This window comes from Passer domesticus, chromosome 10 (assembly GCF_036417665.1).
Source record: "Passer domesticus isolate bPasDom1 chromosome 10, bPasDom1.hap1, whole genome shotgun sequence".
Lineage (NCBI taxonomy): Eukaryota > Metazoa > Chordata > Aves > Passeriformes > Passeridae > Passer > Passer domesticus.
This window is the reverse complement of record NC_087483.1, coordinates 7036141-7055825: the sequence shown is the minus strand read 5'-3', so window position 1 is coordinate 7055825 and position 19685 is coordinate 7036141. Positions and strand designations below refer to the sequence as shown.

The 19685-nt window shown below is 49.3% G+C and overlaps 1 long non-coding RNA gene across 1 annotated transcript; it reads left to right on the top strand.

Annotated features, from left to right (window-relative positions):
- Window positions 1-1972: 1972 nt before the first annotated feature.
- On the top strand, window positions 1973-10706 carry LOC135308509 (uncharacterized). The gene is made up of 4 exons (XR_010368923.1): window positions 1973-2058; window positions 2190-2345; window positions 2953-7012; window positions 7306-10706. It is a non-coding gene; the product is annotated as an uncharacterized LOC135308509 (long non-coding RNA).
- The last annotated feature ends 8979 nt before the right edge of the window (window positions 10707-19685 follow it).

Here is a 19685-nt window from a genome sequence, read left to right as displayed (position 1 = left end):
TCTGCCAGACAGGCAGAGAGATCCAGGACCCTCGGGCCCCTCTCTTTGCCCAGCCTGCTGCCAATGCTCCCTCCCTGCCCCTCAGGGCACCGGGGCTCTGTCACCTGTGCCCCCACAGCTGCACAGGGCATGGTACTGTGACTGAGACACCCCTGACACAGAGCCCTGATCCCACAGAGCTGCTGCAATCATGTGGAAAACCATAGGGTCATTGGGACCAGCAGTGAAGAAAGTGCTGCCAACACTGCTGTGTGTGATGGAGGACTGGCCTGTGCACAGCGCATCCACCTCCGATGGGGATGACACAGATGTCTTTGCCCTGGCTGTGAGTTGCTGGAACTGGTCTCTTCTCAGTCCCCGGCTGCCTCTCCAGCAGCTCTCCATCCTCTCCCTGCCCCAGTCACTGGGCTGAAACCTGGGCTAGGGCCAGGCTCAGGGGCCACCAGGCCCACTGCTCCCTCTGCATCTGCCCCTGGGCCCTGACCCAAGGACACCTCGGCACTCAGCGCCATTTGGGGCTGCTTCTTTTGCAGGCAACTCTGGTGATCTGGATGATTGTCCAGGTGCCCGAGTGCCACGAGGGCATACTCCCTCATTCTTCCCGCCTGTTTGTGGCTCTGCTCTTCCATATTGTCATCACAGCAAAGAGGATGCCACCAGCAGAAGCTGGGCACTTCTGGAAAGCATGTCGCAAAGAACATCGCCTTACCATCAACCCCAGCAGGTCCCAGTCCTCCTGTCCTTCCCATGCCCTTGTGGCCAGTGCCAGTGCTCCCAGTGTGACCTGGGCTTTGCTCTGCACACAGGTTTGCAGTGCAGACCATGAAGGCTCTGCTCTACCGACTGCAGTGTGACAATGAGGTGATGGCTATGGAGCGCAAGCGTGGCTGGGACATGCTGCTGTGTGCTCACACCCAGCACTATGCCGTGGGTCTGCTGGCCAGGTGAGACCCCCTTCTCCTCCAGTCTGCCCTCAGCATTTGTGCCCTGTGCCCGGGTGCCCCACACAGTCCCTGTGGTCAGGAGCCAGAGGGTCTAGTCACTGAGGGACGGCCAAAGAGACTGGAAAAGGCTGGGAGAGGAGGGTGCCCAGAAGGGGCCACCTCCCACAATGCTCACATCCCCTCCAGGGAGACTGGGGAAAGACCAGACCTCTGTGAGTCCGTCCTGGCAGAGGTTTGGTCCCCCCACCTAAGGGTCTTGGCGCCCTTTTCTCCCTTCCAGGGATATGTGCCATGTCTTGACCTCCATGTTTTCTCATGTCGCATACCGCCTTCTCCTTGTGCTCAGCTATGAAAAGCCAAGGTGGGATCTGCCCTTCCTGGCATTCCTTGTGGAGGTGAGCCTGCTGGCCAGCACTGCCTCGCTGAGCTGCCTCCCAGCTCTCTGTCCTCTGGTAGCCGCAGCTGCCTGGGACGGTGCCCGTGCCCTGTGCTGCTGCCTGGGCCCAGCCCTGTGCAGTTCCGGGCTGCTGCTGGCCGGGTCCCCCATCACTGCCCTGTGCCTTTCAGGTCCTTGAGTGCCTGGACTGGAATAAATGTGCTCACACTGTCCTGAAGATCATGTCAAGTTGCCTGCACAGCAAATGCAGGGTGCAGCGTCGCCTGGCGCTCAGAGGCCTCGTGGTGCTCAGCAAGGATCCCTCGATGGTGAGAAGGGGGCAGCGGCTGAAGCTGCGCTGGGGAAAGCAGCCCCATGGGCTGGCAGGGCTGAGGCAGCTGAGGCAGCTGCTCCCAGCTCTCCTGCCTCACCGGCCCCAGTGCTTTGGGGCAGGCCTTTGGCCTGTGGGCCCTGCAGCAGCAGGGTGGGGTTGCAGTGCCCGGGCGCTGTTGGCGCTGCAGCCGTCCATGGCCTCCCAGCTCAGCCTTGTGTTCCACACAGGCCAGACCTATATGCAGCGTGTCTCGAAGCCTTCTGGAGCTGCTGGGTGATGCAGATGGACAGGTGGTCAGCACGTCTCTCTCTCTGTTGAAGAAGATGCTCCATAAAAAACATCTCATGATATCCAGCACTTCTGCCCCAAAGCTAGCTGAGGCACTCCTGCCACTCTTTGACTGTGTAAGGCTCTGTGCCCCCAGCCATGGGCACTGGCCGCTGACCAGAAATTTTGTGCTCTCTGGATATTCAGGCCTTTGCTCAGGAGTACTGGATATGTGATGCTTAGGCCTTTTTCTCCTTCTTTCCTCCAGGACAACAGCCATCTGCAGCTGCTCTCCATTTCCCTCTTCTGCAAGGTGATGGAATTGGTAGTGGAAGAGGGTAAAAAGCCCCTGAAGAGAATTGTGAGCTGGAGCCTGCTCCCACTCTTCTTGCACTGTCATGATGAGAACTGGGACGTGGCAGAGGTAAGGTTTCATGTGATGCTGGTGGATCTCTGGGAGGGGGATCGGCTGCCTCCTGCCCGGTGCCTGGTGGGCTGCAGCCTCCTCCAGGCCCTGGCACAGGGATGTGAGTCCGGTGCCCTGGGCTGTGGGGCCATCTCTGGCTCTCTGCTGCTCTCCAGGCCTCTATGAAAACGCTGTATTGTGTGGCTGGCTTCTTGGAGAAGACGGATCTCCAGAGTGATATAAATTGGGCAGGAGATCTTTCTCCTTTTAATGCCTTTATTAAAGGTTGAGCTCTGGGTGGGGGCCCGAGGGGTCGCGCACACCGCCACTGCTCCCAGTAGCGACGCAGAGGAGGAGGTGACGCAGTTTTGCTGCACAGCAGAACTGGGGCTTCCGTCCTCACGAGCGTGCCTAGGAAGTCAACTGTCTGGCTCGAAGTCTAGGGTCCTCACTTCAACTCTGTTCTGTTGAAATTACAGTGAGTTCTAAAACCTCACTAATTGAATAGGAGTACCTTTTGCCAGCAGAACCATTCACTTAGTTTCTTAAATTTTGGTTTAGTTTGTTGGTTTCAGGGTCTTTAGTTAGATTCCCTTGACTTCCTCTTGATTTGCATATTTCCCAGGCAGGTTTCCTCGGCGCCATTTTAGAGAGCAGTGGAGGCAGCACTTGACGGAGGTAACAAGGGTGGGTGTGAACTGCAGGGACTAACAGGTTCAACCTTGTAACAACAACTCTGCTTATTACAACTTCAAATCAACAGTAACATTAGAGGTTTTACATCTTAACAACAACATAATTAACACACTTAACTTACTGAAACTTCACATTTAACAGTAACACTTTCAATGGCCTTAACTTATAGGATTGTCCATTACAACTCCCCCCTCTATTCCTTTGATCGGGCTGATGCCCGCATCAATTTGCTGTTTCTTGCTCTTGGAAATAAAATTTCCTGAGTTTTTGATATTTATTATATATCTCTTTTGCCGTCTCGTGGTTTGGCTTCTGGCTTTCCATCAACATTATTTTTGCCTGTTTTTGAGTATTTACTCCAAGACGTCGAATACTTGCCTGGACTGTGGAAGTTAGTATTTTGACTAGACAAGGGAACAGACAAGGTAAAAACACCAAACCGGTTATTGAACAGATGGTTATAAACGCAGCCTTTTTCCACCGTGTTCCTTTAAAGGACCAGAACTCATCCCACCAGTTACTATTTATTAGAGGTGTCCATTCCTGATTTCCAACATAGGCCAGTTTGCGGATTTCCTTAGATATATTTTTTATTACTGTACTTTTATCATCAATCTCCAAGCAGCACTCAGATGAGTTGAATTTTCCACATATTCCTCCTTCATCTGCCAATAAGTAGTCTACTGCCAACCTAATTTGATAAATTACTGTTCTCGTTTGGGACAATTGGTCACTTATATGTTCGAATGCTAGCGCTGTTCGATTTGAAACTTTTTCCAGTACTGCTTGGAGCCTGATTATCCTATTTAACATATAGATAGGGGTACGGTAGCCCCAGGATCCATCCTGAGCCCATGTGGCTGGCCCATATGTTTGAATAATTTCTTCTGGAGTCCATACTTTACTTCTCCATACTTGTGTACCTCCCATGTCAATTACATCTCTTTTCTTTCTATTATCCTTCCGTAAGTCATCATATACCGGGACTCCTAAGTGTGCTCCTGATTTCTTAGGCAATAGGAAAAAGGCTGGTTTAATGACCCCTATGGTGCAACTCCCCATCCAATCTCCAGGTAACCTGGTGTAAGCGGTGTTTCCACAGATCCAGAACAAATATTCTGGGGCTTGCCAGAACTCATCCCCAGTTTCACCTGGGAATTCCCAGAAGTTTGATAGTTCCCTAATCCCCCAGAAGGGATTTATTCTTTTTCCTGTACATTTATGGAGCTTATATCCTTCATGATATATACATCCTGTCTCAGTTTTTCCAACAGCCCAATATGTATTGGGTTCCTTTGGGACCCATTTGGAATCTTGTTCCCTTATCATTATATACCTTTTACATGCCATTTTTCCTACAGGGGTGTTGTATCTTTTTCCTATTCTCAGTATACATTCTTCACCTACTACTTGTGATTTTAAATTCCATTTTTCTTTTCCACGGGATGTCAAAGATTCATAATCTAATTTTGTTTGTTTCCATCTTAGAATTTCTAGTGGGCTTAGGCTAATTCCCTCCCATGGCCAAATTTCTGTCATTTGAGTACTTCCGCAAACCCAGCATTCAGTTAAGTTTAACTCTTTGCTTATCTTCTCCACCAGATCTATAAATAAATTTCTCTCTGAGGGAGCATCCGGGATCTCTCTCTCCCTTATCAGCTGTTTTTCCTTTACCAAGTCTTTCAATCCTTCATGTTCAAAACAAAACCAGGATTCTCCTACTGGGCACTCCCCAAGCAGGCGTTGCCTATAAGTGGCTGTATTCCTGGTAGTCCAATATACTTTCCCATCTTCTCGACAGGTAATTAACTGAGAGTGATTAAAACAGCTCGGGTTTATGTTGGTATGGACTCTAAAGAAGGACCTCAGGTCTTCCCCATCATAGATAGGATGATAACATTTGGTGCAAGGGTCATCGTCTCTGCTAAGAGCAGCACTCATCACTAGCACCAGTACCAGTTTCCCCAAGAGTCCGGTAGGGGCCATTTCTCCCCTGTTTGCTCCCTCCGGTCTTGCCTCTTGGATCTAAGGTCTTCTTAGAGGTCTGATAAGAGTCCTTTTACACTAGCTGTTTCACTCTCTAATTACTAATTTTCACTGCCCCTTTTTAGGAAAGCTCAGTAGGAGAATTTAATTTTCATTAATTTTCCAGAGGGAATAATTTTAACTTCTTAACTCTTAGAACACTAACAACATTACAACAAATTTCTGAACTTTTATAGACATAACTCTCTGATTTCACTTTCAGTCTTTGTCAGTCCTCGGGTTTCTCTTAAGAGTTATCTTTAGATCTGTTGGGTTCTGGATTACAGTCCATTCCCGCGAACTGGTAGATGAGGTTCCTTCTACTGGTCCGGTAGACGGATCAAGGGAGTTGGATCTTTCGTTGGGAGGTGTTACCGGCCCCTTAACTCTAGTAATATGTGTCCAACCCTTTTCTTGAGTCAATACCGCCGTGTGAGTGGTCAGCAACACCTGAAAGGGACCTTCAAACTTAGGCATTAGAGGCGTATTGTTCCATGATTTAATTAGTACCCAATCCCCAGGATGAATATCATGAACATTTGTATCATGAGGAGAGGTTTGAGGTATATATCCCTTTTTTCTGAGGGCCTCTAACGTTTTCCCAATTGCTCCTAAATACTTCCGTGTAGCTTCTTCTCCATCTAGATAATTTCCAGTGCTGTAGGGGGACAATAAGAAGGGAAGCCCAAACATCATCTCAGAGGGGGAAACCCCTATGTCTGCTCGAGGTCTTGTTCTAATACGTAATAAGGCTAAGGGCAAGCACTTTAGCCAATTTAATTTGGTCTCAGATATTAACTTTGTCAACACATTTTTAAGTGTTTTATTCATCCTTTCAACTCTGCCCGAGCTCTGGGGATGCCATGGAGTGTGTAGTCTCCATTTCATCCCCAAGGCTTCAATTATTCGTTGTAAGGCCTGAGCAGCAAAGTGAGGCCCTCTATCAGAATCAATCGTGTTTACTAAACCATACCGGGGAATGATTTCTTCCAGGATTATCTTTGCGACCACCTCTGCAGTTTCCTTTTTGGTGGGGAAAGCTTCCACCCAATGGGTGAGGTGATCTACTATTACCAATAGATGCTTATATCCCTGTGCTAGGGGCATTTCAGTGAAATCTATCTGTATATTTTGGAATGGTCTTAGAGCCAATTCTCTTCCACCAGGTTCTATTCTTCTCATTACTTTTTGATTAACTTTTTGACAGATTACACCCCCTTTGGTTATTGTCCTAGCTAATTCATACACTCCAATGCATATGTTTTCTCTCAAGAAGTGGTCGCATAGTCCCTGGGTTCCCCAATGTGTTAATTCGTGGATTTCTGTTAATATCTTCCGTGCTAATGCCTGGTTTAGAAACCTCCTCCCATCTTGAGTTAACCATTCACCACGTTCCCCTTGGTGTAATTTCAATTCCTCTATCGCTTTTCGTTCCTTCTCACTAAAGATTGGCCTTACTTCGTCTTCTTGTTGTCTGGCTTTCCTTTCTAGCTTGAAGATCTTAATTGGTTCTCCTATTTCTAAGGCTGCCTCCTTAGCCTTTTGGTCAGCAAGTTTGTTTCCTTTTATCTCAAAATTATCTCCTTTCTGGTGTCCTTTTATGTGCACTATTGCTATTTCTGTTGGCTTTTGTAAAGATTTTAATACTAACTTTATTAGTTCTGTATGTACTAGATTTTTCCCTTTAGAATTTAAATATCCACGCTCTTCCCAGATTTTGCCAAAGGTGTGTACGATGCCAAATGCATATTGCGAGTCAGTATATATAGTGCCGCTATCTTTTTCTAACAGATCTAGTCCCCTTTTTAATGCAAATACTTCGCAGCACTGTGCTGACCAATTCGAAGACAGCTTCCCCTTTTCTACAACTTCCATATTTTTACCATCTATTATCGCATACCCAGAAGCTCTTTTCCCAGAGACTACTCTAGAGGATCCATCTGTGAACAAGACTCTCCCATAAGGTAAGGGTACATCCCCAAGATCTTCTCTCACCTTTGTTTGCATGTGTATTAACTCTAGGCAATCATGCTCTAGGTTGTTCACGGGTTCTCCCAAAAGAAATTGGGCAGGATTAAGGCACTTAGAGGTAGCAAGGTCCAGATTCTTAGTATCTATCAGGATGATCTCATATTTTAAAATCCTAGAATCCGTGAGCCACTGTTGGGCCCTTTGGCTAAGAACAGTTCTGAGATCATGCGGTGTATGCACTTTAATTTTTCCTTGTAATGTTAATTTCTGGGCCTCTTCAATCAAGACTGCTGCAGCTGCAATCGCTTGCAGGCAAGTTGGCCACCCCCGGGCTACAGGATCTAGTAATTTGGACAGAAATGCTACAGGTTTTCATGATCCTCCCCATTCTTGGGTAAGTACCCCATAGGCGATTCCTTCTTCTGCACTTACAAATAGATCAAATTCCTTACTAAGATCGGGCAAACTTAGTACAGGGGCTGAAGATAATTTATTCTTTAGGTCTTGTAATTGCCGGTCATCATCTATTGTCCATTTGATTGGTTCTTGATCTACCAATTTATTATACAAAAACTTTACTCTCTGTGTGTAATTATCTATCCACAATTTACAGTACCCAAATAATCCCAGGAGTTTTCTCACATCTCTCTTAGTTTTTGGAGCTGGGATGGAAAGAATTCCTGTAATTCTTTCAGAACTTAATTTCTTATACCCCCTTCCAATCACATGTCCTAAATAGGTGACTTCCGATTCTACAAATTGCAACTTATCTCGCGATACCTTCAGCCCCTTTTCCCCTAGAAAATTTAATAGTTGTATACTGGCAGTTCTGACTTCGCTTTCCTGTTCCCCAGAGATTAATAGATCATCTACATATTGCAACAATTTTATTTCTCCGTTAGGATGGAATTGATTTAATAGCTCTTCTAGTGCCTGCCCAAACAGGTTAGGGGACTCAGTAAATCCCTGTGGTAAGCGCGTCCACCTTAACTGCATTTTCCGGTTTCTATCTGGATGTTCCCACTCAAATGCAAACCAATCCCGGCAATCCTCTGCCAAGGGACAAGACCAAAAAGCATCCTTCAGGTCTATGATAGTAAACCAAGCATGTTCTCTCGGGATTTGACTTAGCAACGTGTAAGGATTAGGCACTACGGGGTATCTTGCAATAGTCTTCTTATTTACCTCTCTCAGATCTTGGACTAACCTGTATTTTCCTTCGGTCTTTTTAATGGCTAGTATGGGGGTATTATGGGGGGACATGCAGGGTTCGAGGATGCCTTCCTTTAATAGATGTTCAACCACTGGTGCCAGTCCCTTCCTTCCATCTGATGATATGGGGTATTGCTTTACCCCTATGGGAGGAATGTCTTTTTGCATTTCTACCTTTATCGGTGGAATGTTTAAATATCCATATTTTCCCTCTTCAGCCCACACCTCGGGGTGAATCTCCTCTAAGTCCTTTTGAGTTAACCTCATGAGTCTAACGACCATCTTCCCGTTATCTGGTACAATCCCCACTCCCAACAGGACTTGTAAATCTCTTCCCAACAAATTGGTTTCTAGTTTTGGCAAATAGATAATATCTACTGTACATTGTCTCGCATTTCCTTTTATTTCTACATTTTCAACAACTGGTGCTAAAAACGGTTTCCCTTCTGCTCCTAATATTTCACAGATCTTATTTCCAGGACTCATCCCCATTGGCAGTCTATTAATACTTGATCTATCAGCTCCTGTATCCACAAGGAATTCAAAGTCTTCATCTTGGGGACCCACATTAAAATTTACCAGGGGCTCTTCTTGGTGTCTTATTGGATCCCCTAATAGATAAAGCCCCTGACACCCCTAGTCATCACCCCTCAAAACCCGTTCTAATGCTTCCCGTTCTTGCACAATTGCTTCATCTAGTCGCAATTTCTTGCAATATCTCCTAAAGTGTCCAACCTCCCCGCAATAATAGCAGGTCCTATCACTGGGTACTCCTTCTATCTTCCTTGGTCTTTCTCCATCCTTTCTAAATCCTGGCTTTTCCCAATATCGTCCCACCGATGGAGGTGGCTTGTTTTGCTCTATTCCCGGGGACCGTACCGGTGAATTACTATCCGCCCCGATGCTTTCCCGAGCCACAGCTACCATTATTTTAGCTTTTGCCTTGGCCTTCTCCTCTTCCCTTCTTAAGTAAACCTTCAGAGCCTCTTTTAGCAAGTCATTTATACATTTGTCTTGCCAATCCTCAATTTTTTCCCACTTTCTTCTAATGTCGGGCCAAGATTTGGTAACGAACTGCACTTTTAAAAGTACTTGTCCTTCTGGACTATCGGGATCTATATTAGAGTATAGCTGAAAATTCCTCCTCAGTCTAGTAAGCCAACTCGCTGGAGTCTCATCTTTCTCTTGGGTACCCTCAAAAGCCAATTTAGTGTTACTACTACGAGGGACAGACTCCTTTATACCTTTAATTATCAGAGACCTGTAATCTCTCATATTCCTCCTGCCCTTCTCTCGATTTGGATCCCATCCTGGATCTACCAAAGGCATCTTAAGGTCTCCAGGGGGTCCAACTCTATTCTCCTTTTCCCAAATCCTTATTCCCGCTGCTCTGATCATCCTAACCTCCTCAGGACAAAACAAGATATTGAGTATAGAATTGAGTTCTCCCCAGGTGTAAATATTGGGTCCAAGGAACTGGTCCACTTGGTTTGAAATGCCCACTGGGTCTTCTACTAAATTTCCTAACTCCTTCTTGAAACCTCGGACTTCCGAAGCTGTGAGTGGTGCATTTACAAATCCTACCCCTCCTATCATCCCACCCATTGGGACTTCCCTGAGAGGCATCATTTTTTCAGGTTTCGATGTCTTTGACCTAGTGTTACACCAAGGGCCTTCAATACTATGGTCAGTTTGGGTGGTCACCTGGGAAACGGAGTCTTGTTCGTTACTGGACAAAGGGGACGCACTCAGTTTCCAATTGGCGGGTGGTAAAGGAATAGATATGGGTGTGGGGGAAGGAGGTAAATTCATGGTATTAACGTCAGGAGCTATATTTGGGGATAATAATGGAGGATGTACAGAGGGTGGCATACATGTATCATGACTGGGGGAGGATGAAAGAGTAACCATAGCGACAGATGAGGGCTCAAGTCTAGGGTTAGGAATGTTGGAAGGAGGTGAAGTTAAAGGAGCGGTTGAGGATGAGGGATAGACTGTAGGAGGGACTAAATTTGCTGCTGGAAGAATAGGTACCGGATTGGGATCTGGCCTAGAAGCGTTAGGAGGAGGTGGCAGTGGAATCATTGTTGGAGGAACAGGTAGGGGGTCCTGCATAGGGGCATTAGGAGGAGGTGGCAGTGGAATTACTGTTGGGGGAGCAGGTATAGAATTGGGGTTTAGGACTGGGTAAATTGGATGAGGAGGTGGTAGGTGATCTAGGGGATCCCAGGTCTTAGTGACTCTTTGTTCCCCTCCACTTTCCTCCTTATCTTCTTCTTTTTTCTTTAATTTACAGATCTTCACGCTCCCTTCACTCACAACCCCACCTTGCCAACAGGCGGCATATGTTAGTTGTTCTATATCGGGATTCTCCTGAGTTCGCAAAAACTGGTTCAGTTGGGAACACATCCATGGGTCATGAGTTCCATACCATGGCCACCTTCCTTGTAATTTCAGCTTTGGCCAAATCTCTGTACAATAATAAATCATTCTAACTTGGTCAAGGGTTTTAGTGGCTTCTTGAGAATCCCAATGGTCTAATAACTGTCCAATTGGACTATCTAATGGAATACTCTTTATCTTCTTTTTTCCTTTGAAAGGGATCCCTGTTTTACTAACACACTGACCCATCCTTAATAAATAAACTAAGATCCCAAATGTGCCCCTACCCAAACGGAAATTTACTGACGGGCAACACAAATCTACAAGTAAATCAAGTATTTTTCGTCTTTTTTTCAACTGAATAAATAACTTTAACTTAAGCCTTTCTTCCCCCCTTTTTATAACTTATACCCTTTCTCAATCACTCTCCCTCTCACTCTCTCTCTCTTTCTACCCGGGTAAACTAACTGCATTCACACCACCTAAATGTACCCCCGCGCCTTGCCTCTACCCTAGAGACTCTTGAGCACCCTTTTTGACGCAGCCAGGGTCCCTGGTATTAGAATCCCCTCCCTGGGCACCAGGACCTTCCCTTGTCTAGCCACCTGCCAAGCTGGACCTCAAGTCCTAACCCCGGACTAGACTGTCCTGTTCTAATACCGTATCTGCCTTCCTCACTTTTTTGAACGGAGGTAGGAAGGTTCCAGGAGACTCCGTGGGGTTACCCGGGGGTATCCCTTCCCAGAATCTGGGATCAACCCAAGCGGGGCCCGACCCCTTTGCCATCCACCATCCGGCTTGGCTATCCCTCCCCAGCAGAATAGCCTAGGCGAAAGGGATGTGTGCAAGAATGTGTGGTGCCTGTCCTTGCCTTAATCTAAAGACTCCCCACCCCAGTGCTCTTGGGCCGTGGGTTCACGATTTCCTCCCTGAAATCGCGGCAGCACACCACCTACAGTACGTCCGGCCCGGTCCTGGGAAGCAAGGACCCTCGTGGGCACCTGGTACTGGCAGTGCCTGGGGGCACCCTGTGATGCATGTGACTCACTCAATATCTAGGCACTCCACACGCCCGGACCTACCTAGACTGCAATGGTCTTACCAAGGGAGACCAGGCCCTGATGCGTGCCACTCACACCTAGCTATCTCCTGCACGCCCAGGAGGGGGACCACACTATCCCCAGGAGACGCCTCACTCAACAGTACCGCTTGCTTCCCCCCGTTCCCGGCCGGCCCCCTCGCGGGAGTCCGGAACCGCGGTACTAGGGGGTCCTCACTCGCTTCGAGGGTCCGAGCTGCCGGCCCTCGTCACACTCACACACCAATCGCACGCCTCCTACGCCCGCCACCGGGATTACTTACTCCGGCGCTCCTTGACGTCGCTGGTCCCAGGCTGATCTCTTGGGTCCAAGTAGCCAGCTGTCCTGGAGGTCCAGGCGGGCGGCCGTCCCGTTCCTGGTGTCCTCTTCAGGCGTGGCTATCCCGGACGAGTCCCCAACTGATATAAATTGGGCAGGAGATCTTTCTCCTTTTAATGCCTTTATTAAAGGTTGAGCTCTGGGTGGGGGCCCGAGGGGTCGCGCACACTGCCACTGCTCCCAGTAGCGACGCAGAGGAGGAGGTGACGCAGTTTTGCTGCACAGCAGAACTGGGGCTTCCGTCCTCACGAGCGTGCCTAGGAAGTCAACTGTCTGGCTCGAAGTCTAGGGTCCTCACTTCAACTCTGTTCTGTTGAAATTACAGTGAGTTCTAAAACCTCACTAATTGAATAGGAGTACCTTTTGCCAGCAGAACCATTCACTTAGTTTCTTAAATTTTGGTTTAGTTTGTTGGTTTCAGGGTCTTTAGTTAGATTCCCTTGACTTCCTCTTGATTTGCATATTTCCCAGGCAGGTTTCCTCGGCGCCATTTTAGAGAGCAGTGGAGGCAGCACTTGACGGAGGTAACAAGGGTGGGTGTGAACTGCAGGGACTAACAGGTTCAACCTTGTAACAACAACTCTGCTTATTACAACTTCAAATCAACAGTAACATTAGAGGTTTTACATCTTAACAACAACATAATTAACACACTTAACCTATTGAAACTTCACATTTAACAGTAACACTTTCAATGGCCTTAACTTATAGGATTGTCCATTACAAGAGGGTTCTGAAGACAGAGCAGACATTGAAAATTGATGAGTGCCTGGTAAGGAGCGCCTGGAAGCCCCAGGCTCAGCCTGGAGAAGGCCCCTGAGCGCGGGGCTCAGTGTGCGGGGCTGGCAGCTGTGCCCCTGCCCGCTGCTGCAGCCAGAGGCCGCGCGGGCTCTTCTCCAGGCTGCTGTGGGCCCAAGCCGGGTGCCCATGGAGCCCCGGCGCGGCGGGGCTGAGGGGCGGCCTCGCGGCTCCCCAGGCAGCAGCCGGCCCTCTGCCCCCTGCGGAGCCCGGCGCCAGCGGCTGCTGGCCGCGCCTCAGGGCTGTGCGGGCAGGGGAGGCCGGGGCTGGGGGCAGGGAGCGCCCGCCACAGGGGCTGAGCCCGCACCAAGCCTTCCCTGCTGCCGCTCTCTGCAGCTGGCAGAGGACACGGGCCGAACGGCCGTGCACCAGCGCCGGGCCCTGCGCTACCTGGAGAGCCTACAGGAGTCCCTGCGAGAGGTGGCCTTCAGGATCATGGGTGGGCCACGAGGCCGGGCTCCCTCCCCGGCCCGCCGCAGCTCGGCCCCAGCCCCGCCCGCTGCCCCGGCAGCGCCATCCGGGCCCGGCGCCGTGGAGCCCCGCCTGGCCCGGGCGCTGCTGCCGCCCTCTGGCAGCCGTGCCCTTGGGCGGCAGCGTGCGGCAAGGGCCCGGGCTGAGCCCTGCCGGGCCAGCAGGGCGTGTGGCCGCAGCGCTGGCAGCGCCGCTTGCAGGGAGCTGTGCCGCTGCCGCCGTCACAGGCTCTGCCTTCACAGGGATGGCCGCGCGCTACCTGTCGAGGAAGAGGGAAGAGCTCCAGTTCCACAGTCAGGGTGAGTGAGGGCAGTGGGCTGGCAGCCGGGCTGCCAGGGAGAGCTGCCATGCCCGGGCAGGGAGCTGCCATCCCTGTCCCGGCTGCGGTGGGCTTCGCTCCCTGTGTGCATGAGGGATGGCGTGGCCAGAGCACACAGAGCGATTGCAGGGACACTGCTGGGGGGATTCGTGGCCAGCATCTTGTGGCTGATCCTGTGGGCCCCTCCTCTCTTCTGGCCGATAGAAGAGCTGAGTGGGACACCCTTGATGTAGTGGTTTTGCTTTGCCAATTTAGGATTTCCTGGCCAATGTGCCAATTGCTGTGGTGGGTTCAGTGCTGGTTAATCAGCAGTTGGCTCACCAGAATGTATTTACTCATTTCCCCTTTGAGATAGGATTAAGAGAAAGCCAAAGCAGCCTCGAGCCTTTAAAAGGGTATGAAGAACAATTTATTAAGAGTAACTAAAAGAAAGAGTAATAAGAGTCAGAACAAAACCTTCTCAACACTTCTCCTCCCCCTACAACCTTTTCTTTCCCACTGACAATGTAAAGGGACCAAACCAAAATTTTGAGTCAGTTTACTACCTCTGCAATAGTCTTTTGTCTCTTTGCTTAAGGAGAGAAGTCCGTCTTATTAATGTTATGGAGACTTTTCCGTAAGAAAACAGTTCTCTCGTGGCTCTCCATTTCCATGAATAGCAGCCACCCAGGGAAATGTGCAATGCTGAAATCACTCCCATTTTCCACAAGCTTTTCCCACAGCTGGGTTTATGTGGCATGTCAGCTGATGGGGTACTGTTTTAAGGATGAGCTGTTCAAAAGCAAAGTTCTTGTTCTCTAAAATCGTCTTCATCTCTAGCAAGAGAGATCTTCTGTTCCTGGGGACACAGGATCTTCATCACTCTTCTCTCCGTCTCTGTTGAAACTTCTCCAAGAATCACAGCTGCTTTAACATCTGCTGGCTTTAGCATGGAGGTCTTTGCTCAATACCTACCATTTGAACACTTTCATCTCCCCATACCTTCATGCGTTATAGGGAAAAAAGTATCATTCTCCATATACAAGAGAATTAAAAGGGAATTTTGGCTTAAACCTAAAGGCATCTCCTCATCTTTCCCGTCTAGGACTTGACTTCTTCTTCACGGACCTCAGCCAGGCCTTGGCTGGGCCAGCAGTGTTACCTCCTTGTCGGCCAGAAGGGAAAAGAGAAAGTTCCCCGAGTTTCTTTTGTTTTTAAGATGTGTTTTTCACAGAGGCTTTTGTCTACAGCTTTCCAGATTATCAATTCCCAACGGCAGCCATTGATTGGTTTCCTAGCAGACACGGAGGAAGCTGCCAGCAGCTTCTCCCAAAACATCATGTCTGGGGTGCACAAAGCAGCACACCTTGGCAGGAGGGTCTCCTAGCATTCATGCAGATGTGGGTGCTGACTGTGGCTCTCTTCTTTGTTCCAGCCATTTCAGTCCCAAGGAAAGACACTAGTCTGTCCCACTGAAACCTGAATATTCACGCCCGGTTTGCCAGAAGAGCTGAAGAATTAGGTCCATCTTCAGGATGCGGTGAACCAGTGTCCCAAAAACAGCACCAGGAGACACTGAACAGGACACCATCTCCCATTGCCACTGGAGCTCCAGGCACAGCTGATGATTGGTACAGCTGAGCCTGTGGGAAGCTCACATGGCTTCTGGCCTCTCCCTGCCTGTAGATACCTCCCTCCCTCCAGCCCTCAGACACTGCCCATTCCCTCTTCCCCTCCCATATCACCCCTTGTTTTTAGCTTTCATTAATAAACGGTTTGGCTTCTTCACTTTGCTGCATCCCTGTGGAGCTGAAGCGCCGCAAATCCGGTGCCCTGGGACACACAGGCCCCTGCTGCCGTTCTCTTCCATGCCGTGTTTTGTGCACAGGAACGAGGGCAGGTCAGGCTGGCACGGTCCCTGTGCTGAAGCTGCAGTTCCACAACCCTGTGCAGTTACAGATCTTGCTGAGCACACGGAAGGCCAGCAGTGGCACAAGGAGCCTGGGTGTCAGGAGTGAAGTCGTGTCTAAGGCCCTGCCACATTTGATCCGCTGTTGTGCATGTCAGCAAGATAATGAAGAACAGGCAGTGAAGGAAGCCTTATGGGTGAACTGGTGGGAATGTGACCCTTAAGAGAGACAATGGATTGGTCAATCGATGGGAAGTTAACCTGTGAAAGAGGAACAACACCCAATGGAGCTGTGTTTGACATGGAGGTGGCATCACAAGCCATTGCAGCCTCTTCTCACGCGCTGACCAAGCATGAGATGACGTTATAACAGGAAAAACTCCGCTCCAGAGGAGGAGATGTCAGGCCTGGTTCTGGTGTGGAGGGATAAGAGGGACAACATGCATGTCCTTCTGATGGAGGGGATGCCCTGAATGTGGATGGCCTGCCTGCCCCTCCCAATGAAGCACCTTGCTCCATCTCCTGCTCCTGCTCAGTGGCTTTTCACCATTCCAGGGGTTGGTACATATTCTTTGCAAGAGCAGCTGACCAAACAAAACTGGATTTCCAGTCACAAGTGCAATTAAGCCTTTTTGCATGGGAATCTGAACCCAGCTGAGAGGGATTCCATGGCAGGCATCCATGGAGAGCACAGGGGCTGGGAATGCTGGAAGTTTTCAAGAATAGCATCCTGAAAGCACGGCAGTGCTCCATCCGTGCACAGCAGGATCAGGAAGAGGGCAGAACCAGAGACCATCCAGGCTTAACAGGCAGCTTTGGGTGTGCCTAAGAGCAAATGAAGAAGCAGCACGGTGCCCGAGACTCGGACACGCGACCGTGCCGGTGCCCGGAGCGCTGCCAGGCAGTGCCGGGATCCCGGCTGTGGTTCTGGTCCCCACAGGTGAGGAATGGCAGCCCCAGGCTCAACCCCAGGCAGAAAGCCAACCAGGTGAGAGCAGAGGGAGGGCACCCTCCCAGTCTCTCTTGGCCATGGTCCCAAAACAGCCCCTGCTGCTTCTTCCTCCGCCTGTGTTTGGGGTGTGCTGGTGGCAGAGCCAGCCAGCTTGTGCTCTGCGTTCCAAAGCCCCTTGGGAGCGGGCATGAAAAGCGCTTTGTGCACAGCAGAGAGTCCTGGAAGGTGCTGGCAAGCGTGTCCTGCAGGAACAGGGCTCTGGTCCCTGGCCGGGAACAGCCTGGTTTTGGTGCCGAGAGCACAGGCAGGAGTTGAGGCAGGGGAAGAGGCAGCGGGCAGCTTGTGTTTGTAGAGGGCCTGGGGCGGCACATCTGAACCTGGGAACACACTTGGGGCAATGCCAGCTAGAGCTGGAGTGCCTGTCCTGAAAGGACCTGAAGTCATTCAGCCTTGCCAGCATTACTAAAGGGTGTGTTGGTGTGGTGGCAGCTCTCTGGTCACAGAAAGAAACAGCCAACTTTCCCAGGCATTGCTCTGGAAAAGGCTATGAAAAGCTACAAGAAAAGTATTATAAACATTTCTTATCTTAAGTTGCTCCTCCTGGTGTTATGAACATGTGGAATGTTATGGAAATATGTGCACCAAAGGGTGGTTTCCTATTTAGGCAATGGTGATGGTGTTTTGATTAAAGAACTATTCGGGTCTACCTATAGCAAACTTGACTATATAAATACATGGATTTTGTACTAAAGTGGTTAGTCTTCTGATACCTTTTGGAGCCTGTGTCATCTCTGACTCAACAGAGATATGTTGGTGTTCCCCAGGAAAGCTGCACATGTGGGGAAACGCCTTTGGAGGAAAGGGGCTTGCTTCTCAAGGAAAGTGCTCCCCAGGGAGCGCCCAGTGAGATAGGTGCAAGTGTTCCCCTTTGGCTCTCTGTACCCCTTTCAGTCCTTGAGGCCCATTACACTTGGCAGAGGGGCAGAGGAAGGGAGAAGGCAGTGGAGAACAGGTTTGGCATCTGCCTGGACCTGCAGACACCAACCCAAGCAGCTGCAGCAGGATGTGTTACCCCCTTTGCACAGAGGCGTGAGCAGGAGCATCTCTGTCCAGCCATGAGCCCCAAAGCTCTCTGTGAGAGCTGTGAATTAAAAGGCCTTTACACACACACTTGTCACATCTTCCCCATCTGCTGTGTTTCAACTCTTGGCAATAGGCATTTGCCTCCTGCTTGGTGGGAGCTGCTGTGGCCCAGGGTCAGCACAGAGCTGGGCTGGGTGGGCCAGGCAGGGTGGAGTATCTGGGCTGATCTGGGTGTGTCCCTGGCCTCAGAAAAGGCTTGCAAGGTTTGCCTCCCAAGGTGTCCTGCTCATTGGGCCTCCCTGTGCATCTTGCAGAGAACACGGTAGGCATTTCTGGCAGCTGGGCATCAGCAGGCCTTAAAATGGGGGCGTGTTGTGGAGCAAGCCCAGCTGAGATCCCCTGAGAGGAGCCCAGTGCTCCTTGCTCCTCTCTGCTGACACGTCTGCCTTTGTCTGGGTTCGGGATGGCCCTGGCTGTGTGAGGGCTGCTACGTGGACACGAGACAGCCGGTCCTGTCCCGCTGGGTGCCAGCAGTGCCTCGCAGCAGTCCTGCATCCACGTCAGGATGCTGGCCAAGAGAGGCCCTGGAAGCTGAGGCACATGATTTGAAGCTTTTGCAGCTACAAACAGGTCAAGGCCAGTGGTGATCCCTCAGGATACAGCCGTCCTGAGGGGTCTCCCTAATTCAAAGAAATCCTCAGATAAATGCATTGTCTGCTAAAAGCCCTTTTATTGTGCTGGCAGGAGGGCAGGGGTCTGCACCCTACCGAAATGTTTTTTCACCATGTATAAATTTCAGAGGGTTGATGCAGAAATTTGATAAAAAATACCATCCATCATTAACCTCTTGAGGTTATTCCATAGGCAGGGGGTTAGAAATACATTCTGTCAGATTCCTGTACTTGAAGGTGATATGCAGACGGTGGCCAGAGCGCTCTGCATGCCCTAAAGCAGCACTTCTTCCTCATGGCTTCCCTACACAGGGCTCATTCCCTAGGTGCCCTTTGCTCTTCTGCTAGAATGTGTCTAAAGCTTTTTTCAAGTCCCTCTCCTGTCAAGTTAGGCCCACCAGGTTTTTCTCATGCTAACTGGTGCTGGGTACTTACCTGTGTCTGTGCTAAGTACTTGTTTGCTTATGTGAATTGCTTGTGCTTATGTCAAACAAAGGCCTTCTTTCATTCTCCTCTTTATCCTGAGGCAAATTCTTTTGCAAGATCCTCTGGACAGTCCCCAGTACATATGTACTGTTATGCTGCTGTTTTAATTTTCTACCACATCCATAGGTTCAGGATGGTTAAGAGGAGGATTAATTTTTTTAAAATTAGAACTGGTTTTCTGAGGAAGCTAAAAATCTGAGGAGCTGTTGGTGATTCCAGATTTGTCCATCACAAGAAGACACCTGACTCATGATTTTCTCTTTCTTTCTCTATTTTGGTGATGATTTCGGGAATTTCTTTGATAGCAGATCTGAGTGTCCATAAGGCTCTGTGAGATGCATTTTTGACTTCTGCCACTGGCCATTCTATATTAGGCTGGTACAGCATTTGCTTTACAACATCAATGTCCCTTCCAGTTTGGAATTTGGGCGCTTCGTGATACACATCATACGCATTCTGCATAATCTCAAGAGAAGTTCTTGTGTGGTGCAGCTCAAGTCACATCCACTTTTGGTTGTGAAATTATAAATAGAGATGTTAGTACCATGAGTAGGTTCATTTAAAGAATCTGTTGTAATAGTTGTGCAAGCAGATCTCAGCCAGGCACATCCCCTTCCCACACAACATACCTGTGACTGTGCATGGGTTACTGGGCTCATTTCACAAATACAAAGGCTGCCCTCAGTGTGCAGACACCGATCCTCTCTGTCAAGCCCTGCATTTTTGCACACAAAATTCAGTGCATCCCTTGGCACACATGCTTTGATACTAAGAGTTTGCCAGTTTCTAGTTTTCTTGTTGGAAGTGGTCCAGACATTATGCTGAATGGGTGTGACAGTTACGTGAGTTCTTATAACTCCAAGGGCCAAAATTGGAATTACACAGTATTTTGTTTCACTCTTAATGGTTAATACCAAAGCCTGCAGGGTTCTGTTCATTCTTTGTGAAACTGACCAATTGCCACCAAGTGTGGAAGTCTTTTTTCA